Raw genomic sequence first — 14,376 nt, 5'->3', positions numbered from 1 at the left:
CAAAAAACAACAACAACAACAAAAAAAAATATATATATATATATATATATATATATATATATGCCTTATAGAAGTGGGTTCTATAACGAACTATTTTTATTCTTTTCTTTAACTCTTTTATACAAAAGTATACTATCCTCCAAAAGGACATTTCAGCATATATTAAGCCACCACGGACATGTAAAAGATGGATTCTGTTTTTCCAATTGCTTAACATCTATGTAAAAAATGCTACAGAGAATGAAGAAACCCAATTTAGTGAACTGTTCATGATGTGCCAGGGTTTGTAGATATTAGGAGATAGAATCGATTGGTCTTGGCATCACCAAGTGTGATTTTTTTTCTGTAATTGACACTTTAAAAATGGCTCATAGCAATTTCAGTAGAATGGAGCAACACACACCAGGTTTTTAGGATATTAAGAAGAAAATGGAAGGTATAAAACACAGACTGCTAAGAGAAGTAGAAAAAGGGGTTTTGTTTTGTTTTGTTAAATGGTAGGGAAGGTTGTTGCACAGTTGCTTGCTGATGGAAAAAAGCCATTGCTCATTTGGTAGGACTGTATGCTCAAAATTTAAAGTTAGAGAGAATCTTGATTACTTGCATTAATAAGCCAAATTTCATCATGCTTCATATTTGATTAGTTCCTTCTGGAGTCTTTCAAAGACCTTTCTGATTTCTACTGACCTAAATGGTTTTGTGTTACTGGAATACATCTTGTTGTCTATTTCTTCCAAGTAGATCATTATAAATGTATTAAATATCACTGGTCTTGATTCTTCTCCCAAGGGATTCTGATATTAAAAATCTCTGTTCATGCTAAGAAACTTTTTAATGTTTGTTTGCTAGAAAATATTATTTGACGAGTGATTTTGTTTTTTATCCTCTGCATGCATTGTTCTACGTAATGAGATGACAGAAGTGTAAATTCTAAATTCATAGCTTCTCCTTTTACTTTTCTATTATACTTGTGCTAGTAGGTAGATGTTTATGTATAAATCATCAAAGCTTATGGTACTTCACACTTACAAATATAGAAATATATATGATCATCAAAATGAAAGGGAATTTAAGGGTTAATCTTCAGTCTGAGGTGAGCTGCTTTTTGGGGGAATAATATTGCTTGGGGACTGCCTATAAATAAGAAGATAAAAATTGGACCAGAGTTTCATGGTTTCTTTTCAATTCCCCATGTGATTATAAATTTGCCAGGTTGTTAATATTTGAACTTTAATAATGGTCCTGTGAGTTGAAAACACCACTGTGATTTTAAGGTGGTCTGGAAAACCTGGGTAATTGCTACATAATATAACTTAACTTCTTGAAATTCCAGTTCTGATAACAACCATTTTGATAATAGTAAAAACATAGCTAGCTCTGTGTTTTTTGTTTTTTTTTTAAACCCAAAGATTCAGTTGTGTATGTGTTTGTTCATTATGTGAATCTTGTGCTATATTTGGGGTCATTTTTGGCTAGTAATCACAAGAACAACCAATTTTTAAATTTTAAAAAACATTCTAATTTATTTTAATTGATAAAAATTGTGTATACTGTGTACAACATTTATATATAGATACACACACACACACACACACACACACACACGCATTATGGAATGGCTAAATCCAGCTGGTTAACATATGTATTATCTCACATTCTTATCTTTCTTGTGGTGAGAACTCTTAAAGTCTACTCTACCTTAGCAATTTTCAAGAATACAATATATTACTATTAACTGTATTCACCTTGTTGTATTGGGTTGTTGGCATAAGTTTATAGTGCTTTTGTCACATCAAAAACAAATGCTACAAACTTATGCATCAGCCTAATACAGTAGCTATCTTACATTTATTCCTCCTTACTGAAACTGTGTAAACTTTGACCAATATCTCCCCCTTTCCTGCTTTTAACTACCCCACCCTTCCAGCCCCTGGTAATCACCATTCTACTCTCTGCTGCTCTGAGTTCAACTTCTTTAGATTCTATAATAAATGAGATTATGGCATTTGTCTTTCTGTGCCTGGCTTATTTCACTTAGTATAATTTCCTCAAGGTTCATCCATGTTGTAGTAAGTGACAGACTTTTTGCTTTTTAAAGGCTGAATAGTAAGTAGTCAATGGTGTATATATACCAAATTTTCCTTGTTCATTGTCTGTTTATGGATGCTGAGGTCAATTCCATATCTTGGCTATTGTGAGTAGTGCTGTAAAAAAAAAAAAAAAAAAATTGGTGTGCAGAATATCTCTTCAACAAACCAATTTCATTTTCTTTAGAATATATACCCAGCAGTAGGATTGCTAGATCATATGCTAGGTCTATTTTTAATTTTTTAAAGAACCACTGCAGTGTTTCCCATAAAGGCTGTACTAATTTACATCACCATCAACAGTGTGTAAATGTTCCTGTTCTGTACATCCTCTAAAATGCTTATCTTTCATCTTTTTGTTAGTGGTCATCTTAACTACTGTGAAGTGATATTTCATTGTGGTTCTATTTGCATTTCTCTGATGGTTAGTAACCTTGGATATTTTTTCATATACTTATTGGTCATTTTATTACCTGTTGGCCCCCCCCTTTTTTTGAGAAATAACTGTGTATTCAGATTCATTGCCCACTTATTAAATGGGTTATTTGTTTCTTTCTATTAAGTTGTTTGAGTTCCTTATATGTTTTAGGTATTACTCTCTTATCAGAGATATGGTTTGCAAATATTCCTCTCATTCTGTAGATTGTTGATCGCTTCCTCAGCAGTACAAAAGCTTTTTAGTTGACGCAATCTTATTTGTCTATTTTTGCTTTTGTTTCCTATAATTTTTCCTATCCAACAGAAACTAGCATGACTTGAACTTTTCTAAGCTCTTTATATTCATTATCCTGAAACAGAACATATACGGTAGATTTTAGCATTATCATACTCATTTTCTGGAAGAGAAACTTGAGTTACAAAAGTCATATAACTTGTTTAAAGGTCACAAAGTAAATATACTTTGGCTTCAAATCTAGGTCTTTCTAACACCAAAGTCCATGCTATTATCTAGTGTACTAGAACTATGGAAAGAAAGGCAAGTTCTCAGGGGTGAGGGTGAGTGCCCCGGGATGTGCTTTGGAAAGTCTGTGACATCTGTTCCTTGAATACATGTGGACTCATTGCCCTCTTAAGGTCTTTGGTCTGGTGCTTTGCCTGGAGTGTGCTATCCCCAGACATTCTTCGCTTAACTCTCCTGGGTCCTCCAAGTCTTTGCTCAAACCTCACCTTCTCATTGAGCCTTCTCTGATCTCTGTTTACAGGTTTATCTTGCTGATTATGGTATGTCCCTACTCTTCCACCTTCTGCATTACCTCTTCTTACCATCCTCATTTTTAACAGCAATTTTTTACATATATAATTTATATATTATGTTTATTATATATTTTCTATTACTGCCTATTAAAATGTAAGCTTCAGAAGGTCAGAAACCTTTTCAGTTTTGTTCACTCATCTGTTCCAATTGCTTAAGACAGTGCTTAGCATATCATAGGCATTCAGTAATTGAAGAAATAAATAAGTGAAGGGGTGGGTGAGAACTCCCTGAATTCACTTAGATTTATTGTTTTATGAGTTGCTAAGACAAGAGTTCATGACTTTTATCAGATTTTTGCATTATCAGACTGGATCCATAGTTTACCCCAAGTCGTAGTGATTTGTTTTCTTTTAATTTGAATGAAAAAAGCACAGATGCCTGATTTGTAGTTGCATTTAAGTCATATAAATGTATAATATAAAGAACTATTCAATATTAGTTCAGTTTAAACTTTTTCTTGGGATCATTATCCTAGCATTAAATTACATTTTCTTGCATTACTTTTTCCCCTATTCTTTCAACACCCAAGTTTTGCTTTTATTTGTAATTTTCTTGATGATCAATTTTAACATTTTAATATTCAACAATTTTCCTATTATTTTTATATTTAATTTTACAAATACCTAGTATCTTATGTTAAGCCACTTTTGTGTGTAGTCAATACAGACTGGTAACTTAAACATTTCTAAAATAAAGTTAAGTAATTTTCTGAAGATTAGTAATCATGAATATTTAAGTAGACCTTTAGTTTATTTGCTCAGGATTATGAGACAAAAGAGTAAGCCTAGCATAGAAACAGTTATTTCACATTCCTATTGGGAAAATGGATAATGTACAAAATAATGTACAATAAACATCATCCATGGTACTTTACTGTCTTGAAGAGTTCCAGGATAGACACTTAAACACTTACTGTTAAATTTTAAAGTTCACTATCCCTGTATGTAGCACATAAACATTTTTCAGAACTAATATGTTCAAATTGTTGAAAATGAGCAGTTGTGAAATAGATTATTTTTATAAACTTGAGAAATTTTTATAAATACAGTTTTTCTGAAAAAAAATATATATTTCTAAATTTGATTTTAGACTTGTCTTACTATTTCTCCCAGACTCTGAAAAGTAAACTTTATCCTTTTAAGATTGGCCATTGGTCATTTTCCTCTGTGGAAATTTTTTTTTACGATCACTTTGTAACCTGTCAAACCAATGATATTTTTATTTGAACTTTGTTGAATAGTATCTGTGGAATTTATTCCTAACCTATTCCTCTCTTTTTTTTTTTTTTAAGTGAAAAATCAGAAAAGCTGAACAGTAATAAATATAATTGGTAATCCAAAAAACAATTGAAATTTCATTTTTGATCTTTGAAAATAATAATTATCTTCAAATCACCTTTAAGAATTTCTATGGCAGTAATTACAATGATTAATAAATAAAATGATTAAAAATAAAACATATTGAGAGAGGAGACAAAATGTAAGGTATTCATGAACTGAGGCGAAGAGTATATGGTGGTATCTTCTTTCAATTTTCTTCAGGTTTGAAGCTTTTCAAAATAAAAATATTGAGCAAAGGAAATTCTATGTAACCCATGTACTGTTTTGTTTCTTTTCAAATCTGCAAAGTGAATTCATTCTTTTCTGGATATAGCCATTGCAGTTCATGATGTAGAAAGCATTTCATGATCTTTAAGGAATGTAAACAGGCACAAAACCCACAGGCTATTTCGTTTGCAGCCACTTCTATTTATTCATAATCTCACCTTCCGTATTCTATCTCCAACAAGTGGGTGTTGATGTTAATTTCTGTCAGTGTCTGGCCAGGTTTTCATTTTTGTTTCGCATCAGGTTGTTCCCTTAGTCATCCATTGTCTTGTGGAGAACTAAACTTCAGGTTATGACACTGGGAATTGGGACAAAGTTAGATGTGGCAGGTGCAGAGATGCCTAAGGGAAGCCTGGCCCTTCAGGAAGCTGAGTTTGCTCACTGTTAGAACCTCTCATCTCTGCAGGCTTTATTCTTCTGCTGTGGCCTGGTTTTGACCAGGAAGCTGCTGTTCTTGTTAGGGATGCTCTCTGGAACTTTTCCCACTGCTCCCCTTATCCATGTGTTAGGTGGCACAGAAATGGGCTGCTCTCTCAGATCACTTTCCACGGTGCATTTAGTCCTGCTCTGTCTGGGCAAAGCATAGTTGACTGTGACATGACAAGACTTGGGCGATTGTGGATACTCTGCTCTTTCCCTTCATGTGAGATTTTTTTCAGTAAACTCTGTATCCTGTTTATACCTGTGGTGCTGGCAATATGTGTGTTACACTGTTTTTACAATTGACATGGCCTGTTCTTAAGTAGTCTCTTTCGAGTAGGGTGGATCACATGTGGACCCTTGACTCGGTGAGTAAATAGTAGGTTACAGGGACTGGGTTACTTCACCCCTGCAAGTTGCAATTCTGTATTCATAGACTAGGAATAGCACATCTAGAGTGCATGGCACATTCATGGGAGGTCTTTTCGGCTTACATTTTCCTAGTGCTTTCTTGGTAACATTGCTTTTTTTAATTGATGTGTAATAATTGTCCATATTTATGGGCTACATGTGATATGCTGTGACACGCATAAAATGTATAATGATCAAGTCAGGGTATTTGGTGGGGGATCCATCATTTTGAGTATTCATCATTTTTAAGTGCTGGGGATATCCCAAGTCTTCTTTTCTGGCTTTTTTGAAATACTTTGTTGTTAACTATAGTCACTGGACTCAGCTTTTATAGAAACCCCAGGATTTTGTCCCAAGGACATGATTTAAAACAGATCATTTCCAACTTTTTAGTCTGATCAGTGTCACAAAGCAGGTCTGAGTATTTCTTCAGGGTGTTTTATGGGTAATGGTGTCATGGGGTATTGAGTGCATTGAGAAGACACCTGCACCATAGTGGTACTCTTCTTAGGTACGTGGGTACAATGTATGTGCTTCAGTTTTTTAAATGGGATTTGTACCCTGATGGTATTTCATTTAAACTGTCAGAAGCAATGAAATCTGTAACTGGAAGTAAGTCTCTTTGACCTAGTCAAATATTTGACTCAACTACTTTGACTTTTGCAATATTATGACTAGTCACAAATTTTATCTTGTGTTAATAATTCTTTAAAATTGTTATTAATAGCTGACTTGCTAATTTGCTACTCTAAAGAATATTTATAGTCACAACCCCTTCCCCAATTTTTCTTGTAATTTTACTTTTATAAAAAAAATCCTCATATGTAGAGGTGATTTCATAATGATAGAGAACAGAGCCACAATAGTAGAGCCACATGAGGAGTGGGCTTCATATTTAATGTCTAAGGGACAGGCAGAGCCTGAGAAAACCAACATGGTGATAGAGAGCTGCGAATTAGGTAACGAGGGACCATTAGAGATACAGAAGAATCAGGATGAAAGAGCTATGAGACTTATTTTAGAAATTGCCTAATGACAGATTCAGGGTTTTGAATAGGAAATAGTATTTGGTATTCAAAAGGTTTCTCGAATAAATGGAAAAAAGGTAGAGCTGGCCCTTGAAAGCTAATCTGAATAACAAAGACATAGCTGACTTTACAGGAAAAGTGTGAAAGGCTTCTGAAGGTGCTTTCTTCCTTTGTCTTTATATGAAGATGCTGCACATTGTTCATACACAATTAAACTCGGCCATGCTCCTGAGTCAGGGCAGTAAATGGAGGGATGTTGTGGTTTTTAAAAAATACATTTACAGTCTAGTATTCTAAAATTTAGTTTAATTTGTGATCACTTACAAAGTCTATATTTTTAACCTGACATACTGCCTAATATCCTTTTTTTTTCATTGAGGAAATTCCTGTTCCTAGTATTCCAGTTCACCCCGTTCTATTATTTGAAGAACAAATAAGCAGACATCTTGGTTCTTTTTTATTTATCTGAACAAGAGTATTTCCAGAGTAAAACTTCTGATCCCTGAGCGTGACCTAAATAAATATTTCAAACCTTTTATTTTTGTAAATGAAAGTTGCTAATATCTGCTGTTTCTTACTTGTCCTATATATCATTTATTTAATCATTTTCTACTAAAAATTATGATGAGTCTCTCTAAAGGCATCTTTTTCTGGTAAATATTGATAAGAACGTGTTTCACATAAAATGAGCTGAAGTTTTTTAGTCCATTTGCAAATCATGAATTCTGGATTTAATTATATCCCTAGGGAATACCTGAGGAAACCAAAAGAACTAACATAATTGGGCCAAATTGTGTAATCAAAAGCAAATGATATGGTTATTAAATCTAATGAAATGATTTCCCAGCATTTAATTCAGTTTCTCTGATTCCAGAAATTTTAGTAATAAATAAATTTGTTGAAATGGACATTCCAGGTTGTCATCACTCCTAACAATGTTTTCCTGAAAACTGTTTTTGGTTGGAAATATTTCTGAAGATTACAACTTAAAGCAGATAGTGGATATCTACTGGGACATGGGCGAAAGGAAAGGTGGCAAGGGGTGAAATGTGGGTCCTTATTAAAGCCACAGAGGAAGGAATGAAGGTAGTAAATTACTTTTTTTTTTTTTTTTTTTTTGAGTTGGAGTCTCACTCTGTCGCTCAGACTGGAGTGCAGTGGCTGCTTCCAGCCACTGCAGCCTCGACCTGCTGGGCTCTGGTGAACCTTCCACCTCAGCCTTCCAAGTAGCCGGAATTACAGGCGCGCGCTACCACGCCCAGCTAATTTTTTTATTTTATTGTAGAGATGAGGTCTTGCCTGCCCAGGCGGGTCTCGAACCTGCGGACTCAGGCCATCTACTCACCTCAGCCTCCCAAAGGCACGGGATTACAGGCTGAGCCACTGAGCCCGGCTGTAAATTACTTTTTAAGAAGTTTATTTTTGAGTTGGATATTTACTCTGTCACCCAGGCTGAAGTGCAGTGGCATGATCATGGCTCACTGCAACCTCTACCTTCTAGGCTTAGGTGGTCTTTCTGCCTCAGTTTCCCAGGAACTGGGACTACAGGCATGCCACCATGCCCAGCTAATTTTTCTTATTTTTTGTAGCGATGACATTTCACTATGTTGCCTAGACTGGCCTTGAACTCCTGGTCTAAAGCAATCCTCCTGCCTGGACTTTCCAAAGAACTGAGATTACAGATGTGAGCTATCGTGCCTCGCCTGCTTTTTAAGTATCATTATCTTGTATCACTACCTTTACTTTAGGTAAAATGTAAACACACCATAGACTATTTTATAAAGATTTTGTAAAATTCATAGAAAAAAAATAAATTGATAAACAACAGATAAAACTACAAATAGCTTGTGTAACCCTTTCACAAATATGATTGTATTGATCAGGGTTTTACAGGGAAACAGAACCAATAGGATGGATATATAAAGAAATTTATTTGAAGAATTCTGAGAAGTCCCCAAATCTTCAGTCACCAAGCTAGAGATGCAGCCAGTGCTCTAAGTATCAGTCCAAAGGCCTGCAGACTCCAGACTTAGGAACTTCCAAGACAGGAAGAGACCAATGTCTTTGCTTACACAGGCAGAGGAGTTACCTGTTAACCTTTTATTCTATTCAGGTCTTCAATTGATTGGATAACACCCACCCGCATTGGGGAAGCCACTGGGTTTTCCTTAGTCTACTTGTTTCAATGTCAGTTTCTCACAGACACACCCAGAACAGTGTTGGACCAAATATCTGGACACCATGTGACCCAGTCAGGTTGATATGTAAAGTAATCCTCACCATGATGTTATCTTTAACCTTTAACCTTACTTGTAATCTCAGATTCAGACTAGAATAACAAAAAGACTTCTTGCTGGTTAGATTAGCTAAGAGTCGGTCGGTCTCTCTCTCTCTCTCTCTCTCTCTCTCTCTCTCTCTCTCTGTCTCTCAATCTCTCTCTCTCTCTCAATCTCTCAATCTGTTTCTCTCTCTCAGAGAAGCTTGTTAAGAACTGGGAAGGGTCTAAGATTTTACTTGCAAGCTAACAAGTTAGACTGTTTCATTTTCATGGATGTTGACAGAAGACATGAGACTCCTGGGTCAGAAATGACAGATTTCATTACTCTTAGATAGCAAGCAGCACAAGCATCAGCATATTTGGTTCGGTTCTCCTTATCCCAAGACCCTTGGAAGTGGTGCCCATGGGCACAGATGGATGCCTGCACACTCTGTGGATCATGTTACAGGAAAGGCCGCTGAATTTAGGAAACTTGAATCTTTATAATGGTGGAAAGCAAGGTTGCCCTTTGTTTGGGAAGGAGACACTATCTCTGTCTCCATAGGCTGTTTCTATACACAAAGCCTGGAAAAGCAAGTCCTGAACAAATAGTCAATGTCTATGTTCTCAAAGCATGCAAATTTGTGTGAGACTGTTGGAGAATTCTCTTCCAACACAGAAAATAAAAGCTGTGAAGTGGATAGTTTAATATGAGGTGGTAATATCAAGTGGCTTGATTATTTTAGAAAATTATTTGATCTAAGTACTTTTGAATGATAATGCCAGTTGAAACATTCTATTTTATACTTTCTTCAAGGGAATTAATCCTAAATGTTGAAATGTTTTTATTTAGAAATCCATTCATTACTGGAGGTTTAAAATGTTCTTTGATAAATGAATATTTGAATGATATTGGAATATTGAGTCATTAAAAATGGTTTTTCTAAAGGTTGCAGTAGAATGAGGAATGAAATAAAATATTTATATTTCTATTACTACTATGTTTAAAAAAAGCCTTTATGCTTTGAGAAAACTGAAGGTAATGACAAAAGGTAAGTGGAAAAGATAGAAATCATCTCATTGATTTGTCGTTGTCTTGGAGGATATAGCATACTTTAATCACTCTAGCCAAACTTTTGTGCCACAGAAGATGGAAGACATTTACTTTTTAAAACAAACAATATGTTATGAATCAAGTTCCAGTTTTCTTTTCTTTTTTAATTTTGAGATCTAATATTTTAATGCATTTTCTTTAAATTTTATCTTCATGCAGCTTACATAGTTGTCACATGGTTGCCATATCACCCCCCATAATGAAATAATGGAGGTATTATTTCTAGGTAATACAACATATTTAACATAAACATCTATTTTTTTTTTTTTTCCAAACTCCTGAGCTCAAGCAATCCTTTTACCTTGGCAACCAAAGTGATAGGAGTCACCATGCCCAGGCTATTTTATTTTTTTAATTATAATTTTTTGTATTTTGTCTAGGTCAAATTGTGACTATGAGTATTTAATCTGAGATATTTGGTTGATGTGGTCTTTTTCTGTTTGTTTTTATTTTAGATTCAGGGAGTACATGTATATGTTTGTGGACATACTGTAATATGGTGAGGGTTGGGTCTCAGGTGGCCCATTCCCCATTTAGTAGTGCACATTTACCCAATAGGTAATTTACCCAATAGGTACCCAATAGGTAATTTCTGAGCCCTAACTCACCTTCTGCTCTTATTGATGTGCCTAGTGTCTATTATTTTCATCTTTGTGTCCATTTAGCTCCCACATGTAAGTGAAAACATGCAGCATTTGGTTTTCTGTTTCTGAGTCAGCCTACTTAAGATGATGATCTCTAGCTCCACCCACGATGCTGCAAAGGACATGATTTCATTCTTTTTTTTTTTTTTTAATGACTGTGTAGTATTCCGTGATTTATACATACCACATTTTCTTTATCCGGTTGATGGACACTTAGGTTGGTTCCATGATTTTGCTATTGTGAATAGTGTTGCTTTGAACAGGTATCTTTTTAATATATTGATTTATTTTCCTTTGGGTAGATCTATAGTAGTGGGATAGCTGGGTTGAATGGTAATTCAATTTTTTGTTCTTTGAGAACTAAAGAGGTTTCCATAGAGCTTGAGCTAGTTTGCATTTCTATAGGGTTGAACTAGTTTACAATCCCACCAACAGTAAATGAGCATCCCTTTTCTCCACAACTGTGCCACCATCTGTTGTTCTTTGACTTTCTAATGATAGCCATTCTGACTGGTGTGAGATGATATCTCACTGTGGTTTGAATTTGTGTTTCTCTGACAATTAGTGATGCTGAGCATTTTTTCATGTATTGTCTGCTTGCCTGTCTTCTTTTGGTATTCATGCCTTTTGCTACTTTTTGATGGGGTTGTTTGTGTTTTCCTGTTGAGTTGTTTGAATTCCTCATAGATTCTGGATATTAACCCTTCGTGTGAGGCGTAATTACAAATGTTTTCTTCCATTCAGTAGGTTTTCTGTTCATTCTGTTGATTATTTCTTTTGCTGTGCAGAAGCTTTTTAGTTTAATTAAGTCCCAATTTTCTGTTTATCTAGAAGGCAGTGTTGAGCACCTACTTAGCACTTAAGTTACAAGGCAGTGCTCTCAGTATTTTACATTAATTAACTCATTTGACAGAAACTCTATGAAGTATAAACACTATTATTTTTCCCTATTTATAAATGAGTAAACTGAGGCACAGAGAAGTTAAGTAACTTGTCAAAATGTCCATGTGTTCTTTACTTGTTTACTAACAATTTAAAACAATGAGTTGTAGGACTTTGGGGAATTTTCTCATTGTTTTCTTAACAAGCTCTTTATAATTAGTAATAGTGAAAATATTTGTGATCAAGTAAAGCAGTGTTACATATGTATGTATCTTGATTCCTGTAGAAAGCCCTGTCAGCTTTCTGTGGACCACAGAGCCCCTGACAAACTCTCTTAATTGTCACTTTTCTCTACGTTTACATCCATTTATTTTCTTTGATTCAATTTAATCAAAATTTCTTATAGTTATCTAATTTAGTTTTTAAAACATCTTTGTTTTTTTTTGAGTTGGAGTCTCACTCTGTCGCCCAGACTGAAGTGCAGTGGCCGCTCCCGGCCACCACAGCCTCGCCTGCTGGGCTCCGGTGATCCTTCTGCCTCAGCCTTCCAAGTAGCCGGAATTACAGGCATGCTCTACCATGCCCAGCTGATTTTTTGTAGAGATGAGATCTCGCTGCCCAGGCGGGTCTTGAACCCGCGGGCTCAGGCAATCCACTCACCTCAGCTTCAGGTGCAGGCTGTGAGCCACCAAGCCCGGCTTAAAACATCTTAAAAAGTCTATCTTTTTCTCCTCTTAAACTTTTCGCCCATTTAGAATACTAGACTGAAACATTGATTTAAAAAAAAAAACAAAACTCAACTTGATTTCTAGGACAGATTAAATATGATATACACTGATATCAGCAAACAAATTCCATCTTTGGGATTCCTTGAATGTTTTATTTTCTTTGTAGGACCTTGATTCTCAGTGAGGTCACTTTTTAGAGAAATTATAATGTGGTGATATATGTGTATTAAAAATAGTTTATAAAAGTATTGTACACTTTAAGGAAGACAAAACTAGCCTTTATTTTTAAAAGATTTAATGCTCATTGTAAAAATACTTAAAGTTATAGAAACATAATAAAAATTCACTTGTAATTCTGCCACCCAGATATAAGTAACATTTTCCTTGCAATACCTCTAAATGTTCATTATTTATATATTTCTCTTAAAAATTCTCAAGAAAAATTTCATAGGAATTCTCTCTCTGTTGTATGAAGGTACATTTATTATATATAAGTTCAGAATTTAACTTTTTTATAATGTAAATTTTATTTTTTAAAGAATTTTTTAAAAATTTCTCACAAATCTCAATCCTGACACTAACCAGTTGGCAAGGGTCACATTCACCACTTAATAATTATGGGTCACTCTTTCATGAATAAAGCAGGGTGAAAACACATGGTGAATTAAAGAACCATAGATTTTGACTCAGTTTTCAAAATCCCAGCTCTGCCACTGTAGAAAAATATGAGCTCTTTTTAAGGCCTAATTTCCTCATGATAAGAATTCCTACCTTGTTGTGAGGATAAAAATGAAGGAGTGTATTTACAGTGTGTAATGCATTCTAGATGAATAATAAAATTGATTCTTTCCCCTGAAAATTTTATTTTTATATGTAAGGGGCTTTACACGTAGTGATATTTATGAGTCCATCACAGCAAGCCATGAGATAGATGAAGCTATTGTTTCAGATTAAGGAGCTAGGGCTTGGTGAGATGACTAGAGCATGGTAGGGGCAAGGCTCCCACCCGGACATGTTATGTTTTATATCGCTGCACAGGCTGGGTGAATTCAGTACACGTGTAGACACAGTTTCACATAGAATGCTCAGTAAACCTTACTAATGAATATTTTGCATGTCAGGAACACCGCTCTATTATATAAACTATAATGTGCTCAAATTGTTGAGAGCTCTTTACATGGTCATGTGGCTCAATCACCTTTGGAAAAAGACTTAGTGCATTCCTTAAAAGTCCTGTATGTTTTTTGTTTATTAAAATAATTTTAAGGGTTATGCTGAAGATTAAATTGAGGTTGCATTGAGGACTGGCATGTAGAAAGTCCTCAATATATCATTTATTACTTTAATTTTCTATTATAAATTTTTAAATTTCTAAATTTGTGGCCTTTCTAAGAAGTGATTTGCACTTACCCCAGTAAGAGAATATTTGTTTAGATTTTTAGTTTATTATTGGTTTAAATATTTATTTTAAAATTATTTTAGTTCTATTCTTAGTAAATCATAGTAGACCTTAGTAAATTTTAATTTGAAAAACATTTTTAAGCCAATGAGAAAATAATATTTTGAATGTAAGTAGTCATATATGGCTTTTTAATATGCCTCTGAATAGGTAAGTATAGTTTACTTACCCATGTGCTTACTTACCTAACCTAAAAGAGAAAAAACATTTTAAAACATCACCTCAATGAAGATTTGAATGTTATTGTTAGAAAGGTAAGATTGGTTAGATTGCAAAATTCTTATACTTCAATAATCCTCTATGTCAAAATATTCATCTAAGAATGTCCAAAAGAAAAGATATGGGTGTTATTCTGGTAAGCAAGCCTCCTCTGGAACCAGGTTGATTAGTCCTTACAATCTTGTTACCTAGAGGGTAGTCACTTGCTCATTAGTATGTTATTGGGGAACCCTGAAGAGAGCAGAGGCATTTCAAACAAGTAGGT

General features: G+C 34.6%; 1 protein-coding gene across 11 annotated transcripts in view; it reads left to right on the top strand.

The window, feature by feature from the left end:
* The window catches only part of PARD3 (par-3 family cell polarity regulator), a 675,053-nt gene that overhangs the window by 368,976 nt on the left and 291,701 nt on the right, over positions 1-14,376 (top strand). The window lies entirely within an intron of this gene.

This window comes from Carlito syrichta, unplaced genomic scaffold (assembly GCF_000164805.1).
Source record: "Carlito syrichta isolate Samal-C Ts95f unplaced genomic scaffold, Tarsius_syrichta-2.0.1 Scaffold308805, whole genome shotgun sequence".
NCBI lineage: Eukaryota > Metazoa > Chordata > Mammalia > Primates > Tarsiidae > Carlito > Carlito syrichta.
This window is presented reverse-complemented; position numbering and strand designations above follow the sequence as displayed.